This window comes from Mandrillus leucophaeus, unplaced genomic scaffold, assembly GCF_000951045.1.
Source record: "Mandrillus leucophaeus isolate KB7577 unplaced genomic scaffold, Mleu.le_1.0 Scaffold432, whole genome shotgun sequence".
NCBI lineage: Eukaryota > Metazoa > Chordata > Mammalia > Primates > Cercopithecidae > Mandrillus > Mandrillus leucophaeus.
Window position 1 is genome coordinate 1,999,943 of NW_012104610.1, and position 11,954 is coordinate 2,011,896.

Below are 11,954 nucleotides of genomic sequence, written 5' to 3' on the forward strand. Positions count from 1 at the left end.
GTGGGAGTAGAGTTCTGTATAAGCTCCTATATTGTTTTGACTGGAATTCTGTGACTTTACTATCACGCACAGACACAAATAAAATTCTTAAACATGAAGTTGTTTCTCCTTTATAAATATATATGTACAATTTACTTGAACTAACTAAATAAAAATAAAAAGATATAAACATAATATAAAAGGGGATAATTTTATCAGCAAGAGGAGCTTTACTTAATAAAATAACTGAAAGTTAAGTGTAGGTTACTTGGTAGTCAAAAGTATAGAATGTTTTTCATAGTTGACCTTGACTCACATAAGTTGTACAAATAGACTTTTAAAAAGACATTCAAGTATTCTCATGTAAATATTTCATACATTATTATTACAAATTCCAAAGTTTAAATGACTAAAAATATGGCATATATTTAATTTCGGTTTGTCTAATCTTTCGTAATAATCAGTGTTTTAAAATAATAAATTAATTTCTCAATACTTGTGCTGACTGAGATGAAATTAATACTTGTTAATTCTCATTAAATGGAAATAGGAATATTTGTGCAGTGATGCTAACAGTTTATTAATTGAAAAAAGTACACGTGCCCACCTAATCCTCAGATGGTGTTGTGGAGGACAAGGTGGTATGGGCAGGGTTGGACAGCCATAATGAAGTGACCCAAATGTATAGGTCAGACAGTCAGAGAGAGAGAGTTGTTAGAGAGACAGCTCTAAGTCTGTACTCGCTGGGAGAGTGCTAGCTGTTCCCCCACCGAGGCTTCAGGAAAATGCATAAATATCTCAGTTCCCTGGCCCCATCACTCCAAGAGTTTTATTATGACTAACCCCATTTTAGCCCTGAAAACTCCCGCTCAAGCAGAGTGATTTTTTATTGTCATATGATCAAATTTTAGGGAGGGAAGACCTGCTCTCTACTAGATATTATGGGGCCTAAAATAGGTGGTTGAAAATATTAAAACCTTTATTTTTTGGAGTGAAATAAACACAGTCGGAGATAATAGAACTGTTGTGGGTTGAAGCCATTAATACAGGCTCATAAGAGTCCATCGTGTCCATTTCTTTCAGACCCATATTCAGTGACATCACAGAGGTAGCTGGAAATGGGCCATGATGGGAGTACATGCATCTTAGAAACTGGAAAACACTAGAAATCAGGCTTTGTTTTATTTTATTTTATGTTTTGTTTTATTTTATTTTATTTTATTTACTTGGTGAGCCTGTTTACCTGCACACTACTGGACCAGAGTCACAGTTATAAAATGTCCCAGGAGAACGGAAAGGGCTATTGTGCAGGGGAGAGCGGGGGAACTGGGTTTCAGAACACCCTAACTCTTAGTGCCAACACACCGTGAGTGTTTACAGGTAAGGTTCTATGTTGGCCCCACATTCAAAATTTAGGATCAAACGGAAAGTTGAATCCCAAACATTCAAAGTATTTAAAAGGGTTTATTCATGACTTCCTTCCCCTGGTCCTCATCACACCCATCCATCCGTCATTGGGTTGTTTTATTAAATATTTTGGAATTTATACTGTTCCTTGGTGTTCACAGTGTTCTAGGTTCTGGCAATTGACACATAAAAAGACAATACTCTGACCACAGAAAGTTTACAATCAATTAGGGGGATAATGAACAGGTAATCAATTATCATGTTATCCATGAGATAGGTACTCTGACATTAGATTCTTTGCGAAAGCAAGATCAGGGGTAACTTATGGGGAGATGTCATGCAGACAGCGAGAAGTGCTCTGAATAGGGGTAATTCTTTCAACAGCACAAAGTAGGAAGATTGATATGACTTTTCTAGCATGCTGAAGGCGTCTAGATCAAGGCTGTGAAAGCCTTCATGAGGGATTTAATAGTTTCTTAGAGTAATCTTGGTTAGACAATCAACCATTTTAGTACCTAGAAGTTCACTTGTGGACCAGACCTTAATCCTTTAGCTCCTTAGCTCTATTCTCTGCCTTCTATTAGAAAAATTTTCTTTGCCACTCCTTCCACCTATTGACATATTACACCATCTTCAGGGGTAACTGCAGATATACACTCATTCATAAACACTTCACAAACTCAGAAAGCATTACTCCTTCCCTTGTGTTACTATATAAATAATTGTACAAAAGATATTAACTTAATAATTATATTTGCATTCATTATTTAAACGTTTACCTTGTTTTTGTAATCAAGATCTCGTTAAGAGAATGAACCATAACTTATTCATCTTTATGTATAACATAGCTCCTGGCATCCTCTGAATTGAATGGGATCAGGTAGATGCCAAAAGTGCTGGTGATGTCAAAAAAAAATTTGAGTGTAATCTGCATTTTCCATCTCTGTACATAGATGGTGGAGTTGTAGGTGGTCTTGCCAGACATGGCTACCTTAAATCATACTGGTGTTAGCTACACAGTCTTCCACTTGCTGGGCATCCCAGGCCTAGAGGATCAGCATGTGTGGATTTCCATCCCCTTCTTCATTTCCTATGTCATTGCTCTGTTTGGAAACAGCCTGCTCATCTTCATTAGCCTCACAAAATGCAGCCTCCATGAACCCATGTACCTCTTCTTCTGCTTGTTGGCTGGAGCAGACATTGTCCTTTCCACTGCCACAGTACCACAAGTCTTGGCTATCTTCTGGTTCCATGCTGGGGAAATCTCCCTTGATAGTTGCGTTGCTCAGGTCTTCTTCCTCTCTTCTACCTTCATCTATGAGTCAGGGAACTTGCTGGTGATGGCATTTGATTGCTATATATTGCCACTTGTTGCCCACCGAGATATACCACTATTCTTACACATGCCCTTATTGGGAAAATTGGTGTGATTATGTTTCTGAGAAGTTATGGCATAATTTTCCCCATATCTTCTGAAAAGACTGACTTTCTGCAAAAATAACATCCTCCTGAACACTGCTTGTAGGCATGTTGTCTTGGCCTGTGTTTCCTGTGATGACATCCAAGTAAACATCTGGTATGGTTTTTTGTCCTAATTTCAACAGTGATCTTAGATTTTGTGCTAATTTTTATTTCTTATGTACCAATTCTCGGCACTGTCTTTCACATCCCCTCCCAAGATGCCCGTCATAGAGCTCTCAACACATGTGGCTCCCATGTCTGTGTCATTGCCCTCTTTTATGCACCTGGCATCTTCTCAGTCCTTACTCAGTGATTTGGGCATCACATTTCACTCCATATCCATGTGCTGCTGGCCAGTATCTACAGTCTTGCTCCACCTATGCTGAATCCCATCATTTATGGGATGAAGATCAAACAGATCTGGGAACAGGTGGTTCGTGTGTTCTTTACAAGGCAGAAATGAATGTGATAATGGAAACTAACATTGTGCTTTTCTTAATAATTCTTTCCATGGATGAAGTGAGCTTTAGCATTGGGATATGGGAAGCTACAGTGGTGAAACTAGTTAAATGACTTCATCGATTGGTATCTTCAGAGCAACTGTATCAGGGCAATTTTTGTTCATGTGTCTTCTTGAACCTCTAATCAGTCATTAGATGTCAGTGTCTTTAGGTGCTTAGTTTTTTCATTCACAGAGTTGAGAACTAGACCAGTTTACTTCCTTAAGTAACTTATACCTGTATAATCTTAGACTGGATATTGGAATAATATGAATTGAACACAGTAGTTATAATTGCTGAATACTATTTTCTGATGTGTTTTAAACTTTGAATAGCTGTACTTATTTTATTTCTGTCATGAACATTCCTTCTGTGATTCTCCCTAATGTACTCTGTATATTGAAATTTTGCCTTTCACACAAATTATTTCAAAAAGTCACCTGTATCTTGTATTTTACAATGAATTGATATATGCATATGTATATATTTTGCGTCTCTCTCAGAACACAAAGTGTAACAAAAGTTTATTATTCTGATGTCTATGACATTTTTACTTAGACTATTAATTGCTTGGAAATTATTTCTTATATACTGATTCTCTTGGCATGTATCATTTTTGGGATTTTTTAAAAAAAAAATAACAGTAGCCCAGTGTGGTCTAAAATACAATATACACATAATATATTATGCAATTATTGAACAAAAATTTGGTGAAGTATCAGAATCAAGTTTTTGGTCTTTTTTAAGAGATGGGGTCTTCACTATGCTGCTCAGGCTGGTCTTGAACTCCTAGCCTCAAGAGATCCTATCTCCTTAGCCTCCCAAAGCTCTGGGATTACAGGGGTGAGCCACTGCACCTGGCCAGATACAAGTTCTAAAGAGTAACAGTTGCTAAATTAGTGACAGCACACATATAATGTGAAATATAATAGACCAGTGAGAAATAATAACATGGGCTTATGCCCTCGGTGATGGAACTATGTTCTCAATGTTTATAGGAGAGAGAAGCACATTCCAGATCAGAAAGTTAAATATGAGTCATTAAAATATATTTTCTGATAAATATATGCATCAATATAATAAAATTATATTAATGGTGAATATAAATCATAAGATGGGGTAGTTTTTGTAATAATTTCGGTCTATATTACTTAACATTTATTCAGGGAACATGATTTACACACAAAAGAATAAGTAAAACATTTGTGAAAAGGAGGTATGGTCAAACATCATTGACTAATATTTCCTTTAATGTAAGAATGCAAGAAACAAATTATCTCAGGTTTTACTAATCTGAAAATACTTTAACTTTGATAAAAATATAATTTTGTGGGTGTAGAATTTTCAGTTGACAAGGATTTTTCCAGAATTTAAGAAATGTCCTATTGCTATATTTCTCCAATCTTTTGAGAATTCACCTGAAAGTTTCATTGTTGCTGCTTTAAATGTATTGTGCCTTTATCTCTGGATGCTTTTAAGGTTTTCTTTTGTCTTTTTGTTTATTATCTTATATCCATGTGTGGTTTACTTGGCATGTATCCTACTTGGGATTTTTTTTTTTTTTTTTTTTTTTTGAGACAGAGTCTCATTCTGTCACCCAGGCTGGAGTGCAGAGGTGCGATCTTGGTTCACTTGCAACTTCTGCCTCCCAGGTTCAAGCGATTCTCTTGCCTCAGGCTCCCAAGTAGCTGGGACTACAGGTGCCCGCCACCACACATGGCTATTTTTGTTTGTATTTTTAGTAGAGACAGGGTTTCACTATGTTGGCCAGGTTAGTCTCGAACTCCTGACCTTGTGATCCACCTGCCTTGGCCTCCCAAAGTGTTGGGATTACAGGTGTAAGCCACTGTGCCTGGCCCCTTCTTGGGATTTTCTACGTTTCTTAAATATGTGAGTTTATATTTTCTTTAGTTTTGGAAAAATTTCAGCCATTATCTCTTTGAACATTATTTCCACCCCATTTTCTCTCTCCTCTTCCAGCATAATTATATTAGATATTTTGAGTGTGTCTATTATGTTTCTATGCTTATGTATTATTTTTGTAATTATTTTTGCTTCTTTCTCATGTCCATTTCTGTTATATTTATCAATCTCTTTACCAGTTCGCTAATTCTGTTCTGCTCTTTAAAATCTTCTGTGTAACTCATCCCGTTGAATGCTTATTATCACATAATCATGTTTTTTTTTGGTTCTATAACATTCAGTTTTAAATTTTTTCCAGATCCTAATTCTCTGTATAAATTCTTCGTACTTTCAAGTATATTCAGCACATTTTGTGCTTTTAAAGATCATAATCCTTAAAATTCTATAGCCCTTGACTGATAACTCCAATTATGGAGTCATCTGTCATTCTGCTTTTCTTTTCAGTTTTGTCCTGATTGCTGGTCATAGAGATTTTTCTTTTTATGTTTATTAGTTTTTTATTTTATGCTTTATATTATGATAAGAAAACTATAGAGACTACAGATAATGTTATTTTATTGGAAATATTTTCCTTGTTTTATGTTATCTAGATAAGGGGAACAGCTAATCACTTCTCTCCAATTAGGACTCGGGCTGAGTCAAGGCCAATTTCAGTTTTAGTCAAATGAGTCTTTGTTTTAGACACTCTTATTCCTGGGAAAAAACCCTTCAGAAATTTTGATTAAGACTCTGAAAAGCCCTTTTCTACTCCATTTTAAAAATCCCTATGGAAGATTCAATACTTCCTTTCAGAAGTCTTTTAATTTGGTATTTAGACTCTATTTCATGTAGCTTCAACATTTGAAAAATTATGGAAAGGAGAGGATAGAATACAGTTTAGGCATGCCCCCTGACCCAGGTAGGTCTGTCTTTCATAGGAATCACAAGAAATTTCATAATGCATTCCAGAATCTCTTGACTTAGTTCCTCAGCATCTAGTGTGCCCACAGTACTCAGCAAATGTCTCACAGGGAAAAATAGCTCTGCATTTGAGACCTTCATGTTTCAAAATTTTTACTACAGTCCTGTATGACCACTAAAATCTCTGCTGGTTTTTCTTTCCACTAGTAGAAACCTTCTTCTTGGGCAAAGAGTGATCCTTAGCACGTGTCCAGAATCAGCAAATAGTCCTGGGGGGGAAAAGTGGTTGGCAATTGTCAAGTTGCTTTTGAATAGTTCTCAGCTCTCTGATGGCTTAATATGCAATTAAATATTTGCAATTTATTTGTCTTTTTCTGGTTGTCATAATGGAAACATTATCATGCCATGTCCTTTTATGTTATATCCAAAGCAGAGGATTTCAAACTGGTTAATGTTTGCCTTGATGATATAAAAATAACAAACGAATAATATTTAGCTTGAAGAGAACAAATGTTTATGCTTTTGGAGCAATAAGATATATTACTTCTACTTTCCCATCAAAATACAAAATATTGTTATAGATTTTTTTCACTTACATTTTGAGATTCACTTAATTCTGGATTTTAAGTATTCCCTAACTTTAGCATTTAGTATTAGAATTTATATTAGCATTTACATAATGGAAAATGAATATGGAAAATGAAATGCTTTCTTTAGTCTTACCTGAATTGAAAATAAACACAAAGCAAATGTACCAACTTACACTAGCATTTTAAAAGTAAACATTATGTTTCTGGACTAAATTTTGACTCATTATACTTCTGAACATAAAATAAAAGATTATACGCTTGGACATAAATTTTGGCTGAACATTTTATTTTTCTCTTGTTGTACATTATTTTTATTATATCTATAAGACAGAAGCATTAATTAGTATCTTAACTATCTTGTATAGTGTGCTTCTTACAGTTACATATTTTTCTCCCAAAATGCTAATGATTTTAAAGAATATCAGAAATTTCCAGACTTTTTTATTTCTATCAATCCTGTTGGTGAATTTAGTCATTTCTATGATTTTTAACAGCCTACAATTTCAATGAATAATTTTGTTGTTTCTCCTGAAGAGAGTATAATGGTACACTGTGCTGTATTTTATGTCATAGAGCTTTTTTCACATGGGACGTAATAGTGCAATTTGTGGTTTTATGTTGTCAATGATCGTTTTTCTCTCCTCCTCTTGTTTTACTCTCTCAGGAGTATTTGAAGATAGTGTACTGTTCTGTCCTTGAATTATCTTTTCAGTTTTTATAGTATCAACTTGCTCCTATACCTCCCCAACAATTTTCCAAGATTGAATCAGAAACAAATCTATAAATCATATCTTCAAATCTTAATATTTGCATACTTGACCCTACATGATTAGATTTCTATTCATCTCATCTACTTTACCTTCTACTTCACCTCCACAAATACTCTGCTACAACTCTTTCTATTCTTGGAACTCTTTGATCTAATTTTAGAAGGTGGCTTTTTGACATTTCTTTTTCCTGTGCCCCTAATACTGTCATTGCCTATTTTTCTATGGCTTACTGCTTATTAGATAAGTTTCAGTCCACACATCCTCTTCTCAGTGAAAAGTTCTCTGACCAGCCAATTTTAATTACATATACCCAAATAGAGAATGAAAGATTTTCAAACCAGAAGTCATAAAAGAACTACATCACAGGTCAACCTTTGATGAATGGGGGAGTTTAGTCACCCATCAGGCAGCTGGGTCCTAAAATAAGATTTGAGTATTTACATTAATCTCTTTAGAGATACTCCTGCTTTATTTTAACCTTATTAAAATGTTGATTATTTTGCCTGAAACTAATCTGTACCCTAAATCCTATAATAACTAAATCTTTTCATTTGTTTGGTGAGACACCTCATTGCTCCTCTGGTCTCCCTCTTTGCAATTAGATAAAAACAAAAACAAAAACAACCCTGAATTTGTTGGATGACAAGCTCCTCTCTAAAGTCATAGATTGATTGGGCTGGGATAGTGTCATTGATATCTAACCTTCTACTCCATTCAATATTCTACCCATGCTGAATTTTGTTTTGATAGCTAAACATTGCCATGGGTACTTTGATTGTGTACTTCTAGCTCTTGGAAGAAGGCCATCATTTCTGCAGAAATAAAACTTCATTAAGAAATTTCTCCATTAAGAAATGATAATTTTCATTATATAAAAATTTATGATTTAAATTATAATATAACTTACACTGGCATCTTAATTTGAACAATTTTTTATTTAATTATTTTTAGTATAGTTGACAAGCACAGATGATCCTAGTTTTCATAACACATATTAACAATTTGTATGTATTCTACCTGGCCAAGAGTATGTCAAATGTAAATAAGAAAACTTCAAGAATCTATCCCATATAAAAAAGTAACACAGAGCACATACAAAAATTTATGAATAATCATGTTTATGACAAATTTATTGAACTGGCAAATCATCTGAAATAAATATTCAATAAGAATCTATAGGTTGGCTAAAATGATATATTTTGTAATGTATTGTTTATGTGAAAATCTGTTAGGCAGTATTAAATAAAGTTAAATAAATACGTGAAGTTCATTTTGTACCAAAGGAAATTCTTGTCATGTAACATTAAGTAAAAATATACTAATCATTATACAACATAGAAATACATGAAAATATGATTAAATAACAAAATGTTTTCTAATATTAATAATTATTTTTATAAGTGTAATTGTTGGTAATTATAATATTCATATACTGTTGAAATATTACACATATCAATTTAAAATCTAAAATAAATGGAATAGAGAAAGAGTAAGTAATGGACTTATATTAGAATCAGAACAATTCCTGAAGTTCTAAAGAGAAGGGAAACATCCAGAGATGTGATTTGACTACATAAAATGTAGGTCCTCCTCTATAACTAGACTTAAAGAACAGATAAAATAAGGAAATCCTTGTGTAAAAAGATTACTTTTTGGGAAAACCGTAAAATGTGAAATATAGTAGACGTTAAATATGAAACAGTTACACTGGTAACTAATTACGATAAACTCTTAAATTTTTATAATTTGCAGTTAGTTAAATTAAAATATGTTTCAAGTATGATAAGTACTTGTTAGAAATATGTGTAAAAATAATAGGGTATAAATTATTGAAATAAAAATAAGTTTGATTTCCAAATACATTTAAAAGTTCAAGTAAGAGATAAACAGAATTGTACCATAAACACAAGAGTCAAAGAGGAAATTCTTTGTGTATTTAAATATTTTCCAAATAGTCTACAATGAGAATTTCATACTTTCACTTTTTAAAATGAAAAATTATTTTCTTGATTTAGTAACTATTATGATAGTAATGACAGTAGATGCAATAGATACTAGGGAAACAACAAACATTCACACACACAAATGCTCATACACATGAAAAACATATAACAATATACATTAAAATTTATTAACAATGGATATCTAAGAACATCAATAACTGGTAACCTGTATAATCATTTTATTTCCATTATTCTGTATTGGCTATTCTTAAAGAGTGATGATGATTTATTCAAGTAAATAAATAAATTTTATATTATTTTATTATGAAAAGGTTCAAATATACAGAAATTTTTAAAAAATTTATGATGACCAATTTTATGTCAACCACCAAGATTCTTCCATTAAATTTTACCTCTACTTGCTTTAGCATATGGATGTTCCTTGATGTATGATGAGGTTATGTCCCAATAAAGTAATCATAAGTTGAAGACATTTAAAGTAAAAATGTATTTAATGTACATAATCTATAAGTCATATTAAATCCAAGTAAGACTACCCCAATATGAATTATAATCACATTGTCAAAGTTCAAAAATAAAGATTCTGAAAGTGGCAGGGGAAAGAAACAAATAACTGATGAAAGACATTGAAGAGGACACCGAAAGGAAATGACAAGATATTCCATGTTCATGGATTGGAAGAGCCAATATTGTTAAAATGTCCATACTCCCCAAAGCAACCTACAGATTCAATGCAATCACTGTCAAAATATCAATGACATTCTTCACACAAATAAAAAAAAAATCCTACAATATATACAGAACCACAAAAGAGCCAGAATAGCCAAAGCTATCATAAACAAAATGAACGAAACTGGCAGAGTCACATTACCTGACTTCAAATTATACTACAGAGCTATAATAACCCAAACAGCATGGTACTGGCATGAAAACAGACACATAGACCAATGGAACAGAATGAAGATCACAGAAACAAATCCACACACCTACAGTAAACTCATTTTTGACAAAGGTGCCAGGAACATACACCGGGGAAAAGACAGTTTCTTTAACAAATGGTGCTAGGGAAACTAGATATCCAGCTGAAAAAAAAAAAAAAAAAAAAAAAGACACTAGACTGTACCACTGCATCTTTCACCATACACAAAAATCAAATCAAAATGGAATGAGGACTTAAATTTAATACTTCAAGCTAAGAAAGTGCTACAAGAAAACATTGGAGAAACTCTCCCAGGCAATGGTCTGGGCAAAAATTTCTTTCTTTCTTTTTTGTTTTTTTTTGAGACAGAGTCTCCCTCTGTCACCCAGGCTAGAGTGCAGTGGGGCGATTTCTGCTCACTGCAAGCTCCACCTCCTGGGTTCATGCCATTCTCCTGCCTCAGCCTCCCAAGTAGCTGGGAATACAGGCGCCCGTCACCACGCCCGGCTAATTGTTCTGGGCAAAAATTTATTGAGCAATACCCCACAAGCACAGGCAGCCACAACCAAAATGGACAAATACGATCACATCAAGTTAAAAAACTTCTGCACAGCAAAAGAAACATTCAACTAAGTGAAGAGACAACCCACAGAATGGTAGAAAATATTTACAAACTACCTATATAAAAAGGGGTTCACAGCCAGAGTATACAAGGAGCTCAGACAACACTATAGGAAAAAAGTCTAAAAATCTGATTAAAAAATAGGCAAAAAATTGAATAGACATTTCTCAAAAGAAGACATACAAATGGCAAACGGGTTTATGAAAAGGTGCCTCCTGTGAAAGCAATAGCATTGCTTATCAGAGAAACACAAATTAAAACTACAATGAGATACCACCTCACCCCAGTTAAAATGGTTTTTATCCAAGAGATAGGCAATAACAAATGCTGGTGAGGATGTGAAGAGAAGCAATCTCTTGTACACTGTTGGTGGGAATGTAAACTAGTATAACTACTATGGAAAACAGTTTGGAGGTTCCTCAAAATACTAAAAATAGAGCTAGCATGGGAGCCAGCAATCTCACCGCTGGGTATACACCCAAAAGAAAGGAAACCAGCATATGGAAGAGATATCTGCACTCCCATGTTTATTGCAGCACTATTCACAATACCCAAGATTTGGAAGCAACCTAAGTGTCCATCAACAGATGAATGGATAAAGAAAATCTGGTACATGTACACAATGGAGTACTATTATTCTAATATTCAGTACTAATATTCAGCCATAAAAAGAATGAGATCCTGTCATTTGTGACAACATGAATATAACTGGAGATCACTACGTTAACTGAAATAAAGCTTGTGAAGAAAGACAAACGTTGCATATTCTCATTTATGCTGGATCTAAAAATCAAAACAATTGAGTTCATGGACATAGAGAGTAGAAGGATGGTTACCAGAGGCTGGGAAGTGTAGTGGGGGTTGGGGAGGAGGTGGGGATGGTTAATGGGTACAAAAAATAGAAAGAATAAGACCTACT

At 33.9% G+C, this 11,954-nt stretch overlaps 1 pseudogene; it reads left to right on the top strand.

The window, feature by feature from the left end:
* The first annotated feature begins 2,369 nt into the window (after positions 1-2,369).
* LOC105549262 lies at positions 2,370-3,310 on the top strand (annotated as a pseudogene).
* Positions 3,311-11,954: the final 8,644 nt, after the last annotated feature.